Raw genomic sequence first — 13202 nt, 5'->3', positions numbered from 1 at the left:
TAAAAATTTCTTTTGTACACAGTTTAGAAAGTAAAAGGAAACAGTTGAAATTAAGTATAATATCCATTAACCAATATATCTAAAATATTATTTCAACATGTAATAATATAAATAAATGGAAATATTTTACATTCCTATCTTCATACTGAGTTTTCAAAATCTGATACATATTGTTATAGCACTTTTCAGTTTGGATGCTAAATTTTCAGTGGTTATGGTGAAATGTATTTCCTTATGTGGATCCTGAGAAACTTAACAGAAACCCATGGGGGAGGGGAAGGGAAAAAAAAAAAAAAAAGAGGTTAGAGTGGGAGACAGCCAAAGCATAAGAGACTCTTAAAAACTAAGAACAAACTGAGGGTTGATGGGGGGGGGGGGAGGGTGGGTGATGGGTATTTAGGAGGGCACCTTTTGGGAGGAGCACTGGGTGTTGTATGGAAACCAATTTGACAATAAATTTCGTATATTGAAACAAAAAAAGAAATGTAGTTATACCCAAACTGTAAAGTTGTGTTTAATTGGAAAACATTTTATATCACTTTTGTATTTAAATTAAAAATTAAAACAGGGGCGCCTAGGTGGCTCAGTCAGTTAAGCGTGCAACTTCGGCTCAGGTCATGATCTTATGGTTCGTGAGTTAGAGCCCTGTGTCAGGCTTTGTGCTGACAGCTCAGACCTGGAGCCTGCTTCCAGTTCTGTGTCTCCCTCTCTCTCTGTGCCCCTCCCCCTGTTCTCTCTCTCTCTCTCTCTCCCTCAAAAATAAGTAAACATTAAAAAAAATCTTTAACAATTAAAACAAAATTTCAGTTCCTTGTTCACTCTAGCTACATTTCAAGGAGGTCAATAGTTATTAATCTTTATGTTTTACAATTTTATGTTGTAAAATGTAGATAATGATATCAATGCCTTATGGGTTTTTTATGAGGATTGGATATATTAATCTGGGCACAGCCCTAGATCACTTAATAACAGCCTTGCATTTATCAAATCCTCAGGAAACAAATGAAATTATGGTTATGTAAAGAGTCTAAGTATCCACCATAAATTTTCTAAAAATCAAGAACAATAAAGACATAAAATTGGGGCACCTGGGTGGCTCAGTCGGTTAAGTGTCTAACTTTGGCTCAGGTCATGATCTCACGGTTTGTGGGTTTGAGCCCCACGTCGGGCTCTGTGCTGACAGCTCTGACCCTGGAGCCTGCTTCGGATTCTGTGTCTCCCTCTCTCTCTGTGCCTCTCCCACTCTCGCTTTGTCTCACTCTGTCTCTCAAAAATAAGTGTAAAAAATTTTTTTTAAAAAGATATAAAATTAATTTTGATGAGATTTAAAAGGAATCTTTGAAAATCAGATTTGCTAATGTCCTAGAATAGAACTTCGTTTTCTTTTTCCAAATTGTTTATTTATATGTATTTCTTTTTTTTAAGTTCATTTATTTATTTTGGGAGAGAGAGCGTGTGCGCACACACTCGAGCAGGGGAAGGGTGGAGAGAGAGGGAGAGAGAAAGAATCCCAAGCAGGCTCCCTGCTGTCACCATGGTTCCTGACACGGGTCTCAAGCCCGTGAACCCATGTGATCATAACCTAAGCTGAAACCAAGAGTCAGGCGCTATATTGACTGAGCCACCCAAGTGCTCCCTCATTTTTATTTAAATTCTAGTTAGTTAAGGGGTGCCTGGGTGGCTCAGTTGGTTGAATGTCAGACTCTTGATTTCGGCTTAGGTCATGATCCCAAAGTTGTGGGATCATACACTGTGTTGGGCTCTTCACTGAGCGTGGAGTCAGCTTGAGATTCTCTCTCACTCTCTTTCCCTCTTCCTTCTCACCCACTCATGTGCGTGCTGTCTCCCACTCTCTCTCTCTAAAATAAATGAAATGGAAAAAAAATTTTAATCCTACTTAGTTAACATAGTGTAATAATGGTTTCAGGAGTAGAATTTAGTGACTCATCACTTACATACAACACCCAGTGCTCATCGTAACAAGTGCCCTCCTTAATACTCATCACCCATCTAGCCCATCCCCCACCTCCCTCCCTCCATCAACCCTCAGTTTGTTCTCTATCAAGAATCTGTTATGGTTTGCTTCCCTCTCTCTTTTTTTTCCCCCTTCCCATATGTTCATCTGTTTTGTTTCCTAAATTCCATATATGAGTAAAATCATATGGTATTTATCTTTCTGAGTGACTTATTTCCCTTAGGTTAATACACTCTAGCTCCATCCATGTCACTGCAAATGGGAAGATTTCTATTTCTTTGATGGCTGAGTAATATTCCACTGTCTATACCACATCTTCTTTATCCATTCATCAGTGCATGGACCCTTGGACTCTTTCCATAGTTTGGCTATTTTTGTTGCTGCTATAAACATTGGAGTGCATGTGCCCCTTCGAATCAGCATTTTGGTATCCTTTGGATAAATACCTAGTAGTGCAATTCTTGGGTCATAAGGTAGTTTTATTTTTACCCTTTTGAGGAGCTTCCACAGTGATTGCATGAGATTGCATTCCCACCAGTAAGAGGGTTCCCCTTTCTCCACATCCTCGCCAACATCTGTTTCCTGAGTTGTTAGTTTTAGCCATTCTGACAGGTGTGAGGTGGTATCTCATGATGGTTTTGACTTGTATTTCCTTGATGATGAGTAATGTTGAGCATTTTTCATGTGTCTTTTAGCCATCTGGGTGTCTTCTTTGGAAAAATGTCAATTCGTGTCTTCTGCACACGCACTTGAGCAGGGGAAGGGCAGAGGAAGAGGGAGAGAGAGAATCTTAAGCAGGCTCCACACCCAGGCTGCGTGAACATGGGGGTATCTATATATATCTTTTTGAGTTAATGTTCAAGTTTCCATCAGATAAATATCCAGAAGTGAAATTGTTGGATCATATGGTAGTTCTGTTTTAACTTTTTGAGGAACCTCCATACCGTTTTCCATAGCAACTGCACCAATATACATTTCCACCAGCAGTGCACAAGAATAGATTTCCTTTTCTCCTCATCCTTCCCAACACTTGTTATTTCTTGTCTTTTGGATAGTAGCCATTCTAGGAGGTGTGAAGTGATGTGTCATTGTGGTTTTGATTTGTATTTCCCTGATGATTAGTGGTGGTAAACAACTTTTCATGTGTATTGGCCACCTGCATGTCTTCTTTGGAAAATATCTATTCAGACTCTCTACCCATTTTTAATCAGATTGTTTTTTGGCTGTTGAGTTGAACCAGTTCTTCATATACTTTGGATATTAACCTCTTATCAGATGTATGACTTGCAATTCTTTTTTCCCATTCAGTAGGTTACCTTTTCATTTTGTTGATGGTTTCCTTTGCTGTGCAGAGGCATTTTAATGTGCTGTAGTCCCACTTGTTTATTTTTGCTTTTGTTGCTTTTGGTGTCCAATCCAAAAATCATTGCCCAGACCATTGTCAAGGAGTTTACTATGTTTTCTTTTAGGAACTTTATGGTTTCAAGTCCTATGTTCAACTCCTTAATCCATTTTGAGTTCATTTTTGTGTATGGTGTAAAATATGTTCCAATTTCATTCTTTTGCATGTAGTTGTCCAGTTTTTCCAACACTGTGTCATGAATACTGTATGTTCTTGGCTCTTTTGTCATAAATTGACTATATGTGGGTTTCTTTCTGGGCTCCTTGTTCTATTCCATTGACTAATGTGTCTTTTTTTAAATATTAATATCATAACTGTTTTGATCACTATACCTTTGTAATACAGTTTAAAATAAAAATGCATGATGCTTCCAGCTTTGTTTCTCAAGATTCCTTTCACTCTTCAGGGTCTTTTGTGGTTCCATACATATTTTAGGATTGTTTGTTGCATTTCTCTGAAAAATGTCATTGAAATTTTGATAGGGATGCATTGAATTTATAAATCTTTTGTGGTAGTCTAGATGTTTTAACAGTATTTAATTCTTCCAGTCTATGAGCGTGGATTACCTTTCTATTTATCTGTGTCTTCCTCAGTTTCTTTCAGCATTGTCTTATAGTTTTCAGTGTACAGGTCCTTCACCTCTTTGGTTAAATTTATTCCTATGTTTTTTTATTATTTTTGATGCAATTGTAAATGGGATTGTTTAAAGATTACACCAAAACAACCTCTTAGAACTAATAAACAAATTCAATAAAGGTGCAGGATACAAAATCAATGTACAAAAATCAGTTGCATTTCTATATGCTAATAATTAATGATCAGAAAGAAATTTTATAAATAATAATAGAATGTCATCTGCAAATAGTGACAGTTTGACTTCTTCGTTTCTGTTTTGGAGGCCTTTAATTTTTTTTCTTACCTAATTGCTCTGGCTAGGACTTCTGATGTTGAACAAAAGTGGTAAGAGTGGGCATCCTTTCTTGTTTCTGATCTTGGAGGAAAAGCTTTCAGATGTTCACCACTGAGTATGATCTTAGCTTTGTGCTTGTCATATATGACCTTATTATGTTGAGGTATGTTCCCTCAATGCCCACTTTGTTTAGTTTTTAACAAATTGATGTTGAATTTTGTCAAATGCTTTTTCTGGATCTATTGGGATGGCCATATGATTTTTATCCTTAATTTTTTGTCCTTTTACCCTTAATTTTGTTAATCCTTCATTGTGTGTCAATTGATTGACTTGTGGATATGGAAACATCCTAGCATTCCTGGAATAAATTTCACTTGATCATGGTATATGATCTTTTTAATGTATTGTTGAATTCAGTTTGCTATTTTTGGAAGATTTATGCATTTGAGTATGTTTTTTATTTTGCTTCTGCCAACAAGAAATTTGGCCTGTGAGGGTACCTGGGTGGCTCAGTTAAGTGTCTGACTTTAGCTCAGGTCATGATCTCACAGTTCATGAGTTTGAGCCCTGTGTCATGCTCCGTGCTGCCAGCCTGCTTTGGATCCTCTGTCCTGCTTCTCACTACTCCTTCCCCATTACTGCGCTCTCTCCTTCTGTCTCAAAAATAAATAAACATTAAAAAAAAAATTTGGCCCATGAATTTGCCACATTTTTAAAAGAGACAAAGTTACAGTTTTATCATACTTCTAGACATGTAGTTATAAGTAGATAGTGGTAGTGGTCACCATGTGATCTGGCACATCTAAATATTCAAAACTTTTGTAATTTCAATTACCAGAGGAGCATAATAAAACTAGTAAGACTGCTATTCAGAGTTTCATATTTTTTAGAGATTGTGATTTCTTTCATAAGACCTAGGAATGATCTGGGAGATCCAAGTTTCATACAAGACCTCATCATACACATTATACTTGAAAGGACATATTTACAGACACAGAAGTAAATATGCATATAACTCCTGTGTTGGATATGGGAACAAGATTGAGCCTTTTATTATTAGGCTCAAGCTGTCGCTTGTTAGATAAGATTCTTTAAACTAGTTATATGTATGCAGCTTTATGTGGAGGGCAAGAATATTTGTCCTCCTATGCTTTTTGAGAATCTTTGTGACAAATATTATTAATGAGGAAGAACACTGAAATAAGTTACCATGACATGGAAAAACAGACCTGAGAATCTCAAATTTCACTGTAAGAAAAAGGAGAAGAACAAAGGGAATTTTCAAAAATAATGAAACAAGATACATGAAATATTCTTTACAAGTTCATTAATTAATAGGCAACTTTTACTTGGTGTCATTATTATGCCACTGAAAGTGCTTTATATGTTTTATTTCATTTGATACATACAGCAACACTTTGAGGTAGGTCACTGTTGTTTTTCCCATTTTACTGATGAGGAAATAAAGTCAGTTAAGTAATGTAGTAAAAAGTTACACAGTTAGTAACAACCAAAAATAAGGTTAATGAACTGAATTTTGGATGACAGATTCTATGTTCTTTATTATGATAGTATACAACCTCTGATCATTTTTTAAATCTGATTGTCTCACTAATTCATCAAATTTTTTTCATCATTTAATATGGATCAAGGGCAAATACTGCAGATATTGACAACCTACAGCTCACCATACTTTATTTAACCTTTATTTAACCTTTATTGCCTACTATTAGATATTCAGAATGATCATAAACTATTTTGTAGTATATGTGGATCTTTATAATAGAATTTTATCTGCATTCATATGTTTCTTTTCTTTTTAATGCTTTTTTAAATTTATTTTTGAAGGAGAGAGAGAGAGAAACAGAGCATGAGCGGGGGAGGAGCAGAGAGAGAGGGAGACACAGAATTCGAAGCAGGCTCCAGGCTCTATGCTGTCGTCACAGAGCCCAACACGTGGCTCGAACTCACGGACCATGAGATCATGACCTGAGCCAAAGTTGGACGCTCAGCCGACAGCCACCCAGGCACCCCTCTTTTCTTTTTTTTTTTTTTAAGTAGGCTCCAGTGGGGCTTGAACTCACAATCCCAAGATCAAGAGTCACATGCTCTACCGACTGAGCCAGCCAGGCATCCCTGCTTTTATATGTTTCTTTTCTTTTTTTTAATGTTTTTTTGAGGGAGAGAGAGCATAAGTGAGGGAGGAGCAGAGAGAGAGAGAGAGGAGAGACAGAAGATCCGAAACAGGCTCTATACTGACAGCAGCAAGCCTGATGTGGGCCTCGAACTCACAAACTGTGAGATCATGACCTGAGCTGAAGTTGGATGCTCAACAACTGATCCACCCAGGCACCCTTATATCTGTTTCTTAAGGAAGAATTTCTAGAATTTGCATTTCTAAGTCAAACATCAGATATTAAGTGCCTAAAATTTGCCAATATTGTTAAATCAGACGATGTCCCTTTGTAGTTGTTGAAAAGGGATATAATGGACACAAACCCAAGGCTATAAGGTTTTGATCAACTTACACTAAAGCCATGATTTGTCAGAGTTCCCCAAAAACATCCTCAAATTTGATGATGTGCTAAGACTTACAGAATTAAAGAAAATGGTGGTTATGAAAGGATATAATTTAAAATCAGCAAAGAGAAAAGTCACATAGGATTAAAATCAGCAAAGAGAAAAGTCACATAGGATGAAGAGCAGGAAAAAACTAGATGTGAGCTTCCATTGGACTCACACAAACAGTGCTTAATTCTCCCAGCAACAATTTGTAAGAACACATGTGAACTGAGCCATGGAAGCTCACCTGAGCTTTTGGGTCCAGAGTTTTTATTGAGGATCAGAAACAGCCACGGGAAACAAACAAACAAACAAATGAAATATAGGCATGGAGTAACTATGTGATTTACCCTTACCTACTCAATTTCAAGCCCCTACAGAGGGCCCCTGGCAACAAAACAGTTTACCAAAAGTCACATTGTTAGCAAAGACTATTTGGCATAGCTCAAAAAAGCTTTTATTATTTTTTAAGTTTACTTATTTATTTTTGAGAGAGAAAGAGAGAGTGAGTGAGCAGGGGAAGGGCAGAGAGAGAGGAGAGAGAATCCCAGGCAGGCCCCACACCATCAGCACAGAGCCCGACATGAGGCTCGAACTCAGGAACTGTGAGATCATGACCTGAGCTGAAATCAAGAGTCACTTAACCAACTGAACCACCCAGGTGTCCCTCAAAAAAAGCTTTTAAAGGGAGGATATTCTAAAGGCTCCCAGCTTATCTCACAGTAGCTGGCCAAGGGCCATTCCTTTCTGTGGAAAGTGCAGAGTCTGTGTACTCCAGGTCTACTAATTTTTATTGCACCCAAGTGATATCCATGGAGGTGAATGGAATTATTTACTAACCTTTATGCTTTAGTGTATTTTGGTAGGTTATAGATTATTTCTAACTTCCCAGCAAATTACTCATGCTCAGATTTCATTCCATAATGAAGTAATTCTGAACTACACAGGCAAGAACCAGAGTTACAACTTACTGTGTAGTGAGAAGAATGTGAATTCCAAACTCACCTCTGCCACCTTATCTTTGCATGTGTTTTATATATTTTTTCTAACTGAAACATAAATTACTGCAAATCATGCAAACAACATTCTAGTTTGTTTTTAACATGTATATATACCCATTTAACCATCACATTTTAACATGTATATATACCCATTTAACCATTTTCTTAATCATAAGAAAAACGTATTTCCTTCTAGTCATTACCAACTCACCCCTCCCTACCCTCAACAAAGGTAACTACTGTTCTTACCACTATTATGATAGATTCATTTTAATTAGATTCATATAAAAGAAGTTGATATAAATGTGATTTTACATAATATTGTATACATTTTTATCTGGCCTGTTTTGCTTAATTTTGCATTTGTGAGAATCATCTGTGTTTGTACTATTTTATCATTAGGTAATCTCCCATAATAAGAATAAATCCTATTTTATTTTGCTCTCCTTTTTTTTTTTTTAACTAATCTCTATGCCCAAAATGGGGTTCAACTCATGACTCCAAGATCAAAAGTCACATGCTCTACTGACTGAGCCATCCAGGCACATCTGTCCTATTTTTTGATGGGCATTTGTGTCATTAACAGTTGGAGGCTTATATAATGATCCACCCAGGCACTCCTCTACCTTTTGATTCTTATGAGTAATCCTGCAAAGAATATTCATGTTCAAGTTTTTGTGTAGACATACATCTTCGTTTCTCTTCTATATGCCTACCAGTTGAATTGCTGTATCATATGGTAACTCCATTTTGAACATTTTGAAAAATTGCTAGACTGTTTTCCAAAGCAGTCACACTATTTTTAATTCCAATCAGCAGCATATGAGGGTTCTAATTTATTCACATCCCCCCAACACCTGTTAGTATCTGACTTTTTCTTTGTAGGTATCCTAGTAGGTATGAAGTAGTATCTCACTGTAGTATTTTACTCTGCTAAAATATATTTAAATAAGATTTAGTATATTAAACATTTTTAAGGTTAAAATTCAGTGGCATTAAATACACTACATGGTTATGCAACCATCACCACCTATCTCCAGAACTTTCTCATCTTCTAAACTGAAACTCTGTACCGATAGTGACACTCTTTGATTCCCTTTTGGGTATGTTCTATAGTATCCTGTTTGTGGTTACCATGGGAAGTATATATCATAAAGTTATATAACAATCTATTTTAAATTGACATCAACTTTGTTCACATACAAAAACTCTACTTTTCAGTTCCACTTTCACTGACTTTAGATTAAGTCATGAGGTAACTTTTTTTTTTTTTAACGTTTATTTATTTTTGAGACAGAGAGAGACAGAGCATGAGCGGGAGAGGGTCTGAGAGAGAGGGAGACACAGAATCCGAAACATGCTCCAGGCTCCGAGCTGTCAGCACAGAGTCCGACGCGGGGCTCGAACCCACAGACTGCGAGATCATGACCTGAGCCAGTCAGACGCTTAACCGACTGAGCCACCCAGGCACCCCAACTTTTTTTTTTTTTTAATAGGCTCTATGCCCAACATGGGGCTTGAACTCATGACCATGAGATCAGGAGTTGGATGTTCCACCAACTGAGCCAGCCAGGTGTCCCATGAATTAACATTTTTATGTACTGTGTACCCGTTAATGTATATATAACTATTTTTTATTCATTTATCTTTTATATCTGTAGAAAACAAAAAGTGGAGTTAAACCAAAATTACAAAAATAATGGCTTTTATATTTTCCCTGTGTATTTTCCTCTATGGGAGTTTTTTATATCTCCATATGGGTTTGAGTTACTGTTTGGCTTCCTTTCAACTTGAAAGTCTCCCTTTGGGATTTTTTGTAGAGAATGTCTAGTGAAAATGAACTCTCAGTTTTCCTTTATCAGGGAAGTCTTAATTTCTCCCCCACTTTTTTTAACTTTTTTTTTTTTACTCCCCCCCCCCATTTTCTAAAGGACAATTTTGCCACATATAAAGTTCTCAGTTGACAGTGTTTCTTTTAGCATTTTGACTTTTTTTTTTTTTAAGTAATCTCTGTGGCCAGCGTGGTGCTTGAATTTACGACCCCAAGATCAAGAGTCGCATGTTCTATGGACAGAGCCAGCTGATGCCCTTTTAGCATTTTATTTTATTTTATTTTATTTTTTTTTAAATTTTTTTTTTCAACGTTTATTTATTTTTGGGACAGAGAGAGACAGAGCATGAACGGGGGAGGGGCAGAGAGAGAGGGAGACACAGAATCGGAAACAGGCTCCAGGCTCTGAGCCATCAGCCCAGAGCCTGACGCGGGGCTCGAACTCACGGACCGCGAGATCGTGACCTGGCTGAAGTCGGACGCTTAACCAACTGCGCCACCCAGGCGCCCCCCTTTTAGCATTTTAAATGAATCATCCCGTTGGAGCATCTGGGTGGCTCACCTGGTTGAGTGTCTGACTATTAATATCACCTCAGGTCATGATCTCACAGTTTGTGAGATTGAGCCCTGCATTGGGCTCTGCAGTAACAGTGCAGAGCCTGCTTAGGATTCCCTCTCCCTCTCTGCCCCTAACCACCTTGCACACACATGCAAAATAAATTAATAGGGGCACCTGTGTGGCTCAGTCAGTTGAGCATCTGACTTTAGCTCAAGTCATGATCTTGCAGTTCATGAGTTTGAACCTCACATGGGACTCTGCTGCCAGCACAGAGCCTGGTTCAGATCTTCTGTCTCCCTCTCCCTCTGTCCCTCAACCCCCCAGCACTTGCTCTTGCTCTCTCTCATTAATTTTTTTTTAAATAATTTTTTATTAAAAAATTTTTTTTAATGTTTATTTGTTTTTGACAGAGAGAGAGACAGAGCATGAGCAGGGGAGGGCAGAGAGAGAGGGAGAAACAGTTGGAAGTAGGCTCCAGGCTCTGAGCTGTCAGCACAGAGCCCGACGCTGGGCTTGAACTCACAGACCGCAAGATCATGACCTGAGCTGAAGTCGGACGCTCAACCTACTGAGTCGCCCAGGCACCCCTCTCATTAAATTTATTTATTTATTTTTTAAATGTTTATTTATTTTTGAGACAGAGAGAGACAGAGCATGAACGGGGGAGGGTCAGAGAGAGAGGGAGACACAGAATCCGAAGCAGCTCCAGGCTCAGAGCTGTCAGCACAGAGCCCAACACGGGGCTCGAACTCACGGACCGTGAGATCATGACCTGAGCCGAGGTGGGTCGCAAAACCGACTGAGCCACCCAGGTGCCCCTGTTATGGTTTTTATATGCATTTCCCTGATCACGACTTTTGGCATATTTTTCCCTCCACATGCTTATTGACATTTCTATATCTTCTTTGGAGAAATGTCTATTGAAATCTGTTACCAGATGTCTTTTTGTTCTTTAGTTGTGGGCGTCTTTACATAATGTGGCTATTAAACCCTTATCAAATATATCATTTATAAATATTTTCTCCTATTCTGTAGATTGTGTTTTCAGTTTTACCGGGAATGTTCTTTGAAAATTTCAATTTTGATGAAGCCCAATTTTTCCATTTTTTTCTCCTTGTTTGTGCTTTTGGTGTGCCGAGAATCCTTTGCCAAATTTAAGGTCATGATGATTTACTCCTGTATTTTCTTCTATAGGTTTTATATTTGCATGCCTTATAGTTGGGTCATTGATCAGTTTTTAGTTCATCTTTGTATATATTGTGAGGAAAGGGTCTAATTTCATTCTTTTGTATGTAGCTATCCAGTTTTCCTATCATCATTTGTTGAAAAGATTGTCCTTTCTCCACTAAAAGGTCTTTGCACTCTTGTCAAAACTCATTTGACCAGAGGGGCGCCTGGGTGGCTCAGTAGGTTAAGCATCTGACTCCTGGGTTCCTCTCAGGTCATTATCTCACAGTTTGTGAGTTTGAGCCCCACATCAGGCTCTGTGCTGACAGCATGGAGCCTACTTGGGATCCTCTCCTTCTCTCTCTCTGCCCCTCCCTACTCGCTCTCTCTCAAAAGAAAAAAGAAAAATCAATGGACCAGAGAGATACCTGGATTTAATTTCCAATCAGTTCTATTCTGTTGATTAATATATCTAACCTTATGGGGCACCTGGTGGCTTAGTCAGTTGTGTCCGACTTGATTTTGGCTTGAGTCATGATCACAGGGCTGTGGGGATCGAGCCAAGCCCTGAGTCTGCTCCATGCTGGGTGTGGGACCTGCTTGGGATTCTCTCTCTCCCTCTGCCCTTCTCCCCTGCCTGTGCTCTCTAAAAAAAAAACCAAAAAACAAAAAACAAAACAGTAGATACATCTAACCTTATGCCAGTGTCCAACTGCTTTGATTATTGTATATTTGTAACTTTTAGATTGGTAAATGTTAGTTTTTCAGGGTTGTTTTTTTTTCCCCTGATTTGGTTATTCTGAATTACTTGCAATTTCGTATGAATTTAGAAGTCAGCATGTCAGTTTCTACAAAGAAGCCAGTTGGGACTCTGACAGGAGTTGCATAATGTTTAGATCACTTTGGAGAATATCGTGATCTTATTATTGAGTAGCCTGGTTCATAAACATGGGATGATCTTCACTTAATTACCTTAACTTCTTTCATTAGTATTTTGTATTTTTTAAAGTATACAGTTTGAATTTTTGTTAAATATTTTATTAATTTGGATACTATTATAAATGGAATTACTTATTTCAGATTGTTATTGCATGCGTATAAAAATATTTTATTTTTGCATATTTATTTGCATCCTGCAATCTTGCTCCATTCTAATAGTGTTATAGTCAAATTTTTGGATTTTTCTGTATATAAGGTCATGCCATCTATTAATGGAGATCATTTTCCTTCCTTCTTTCCACTATGGGTGCCTTTATTGATATTTCCTATTTGTCCCAGCTAGATCTGTAGAACAATGTTGATTAGAAGAGGCAATAAGGTATAGACTTGTCCTCTTCCAACATCAGGGGTAAGCATCACTAAGTCTAATGGTAGCTGTCAATTTTATCCTGTGGAGATAGTTCCCTTCTATTCATACGTTCACTCTCTTTTGTCATGAAAGGGTGTTGGATTTTGTAAATGCTTTCTCTTCATGAATGAAGATGGTCATGTAGTTTATTTTTTATTTTTTTAAGTTTTATTTATTTTGAGAGAGAGAGAGAAACAGAGCACGTGAGTGGGGAAGAGGCAGAGAAAGAGGCAGAGAGAGAATCCCAAGCAGGCTCAGCACTGTCAGTGCAGAGCCTGAGGCAGGGCTTGAACCCATGAACGGTGAGATCATGACCTGAGCCAAAATCTAGAGTCAGATGCTTAATTGACTGAACCACCCATGTGCTCCTATTTTTTATGATTCCGATATGTTACATTAGATTAACAATCTAATTTTGAATTCCACGGATAAATCCCACTTGGTCAA

General features: G+C 37.9%; 2 protein-coding genes across 5 annotated transcripts in view; one reads left to right on the top strand and one right to left on the bottom strand.

Moving 5' to 3' along the window:
• Positions 1 to 13202, bottom strand: part of LOC124511173 (zinc finger protein 568) — a 389983-nt gene that overhangs the window by 65967 nt on the left and 310814 nt on the right. The window lies entirely within an intron of this gene.
• Positions 1 to 13202, top strand: part of ZNF260 (zinc finger protein 260) — a 143267-nt gene that overhangs the window by 1721 nt on the left and 128344 nt on the right. The gene's annotated exons all lie outside the window — the stretch shown is intronic.

Source organism: Lynx rufus, unplaced genomic scaffold, assembly GCF_022079265.1.
Source record: "Lynx rufus isolate CCGP_SWC_20201006 ecotype Redwood Valley unplaced genomic scaffold, mLynRuf1.p SCAF_16, whole genome shotgun sequence".
Lineage (NCBI taxonomy): Eukaryota > Metazoa > Chordata > Mammalia > Carnivora > Felidae > Lynx > Lynx rufus.
This window is presented reverse-complemented; position numbering and strand designations above follow the sequence as displayed.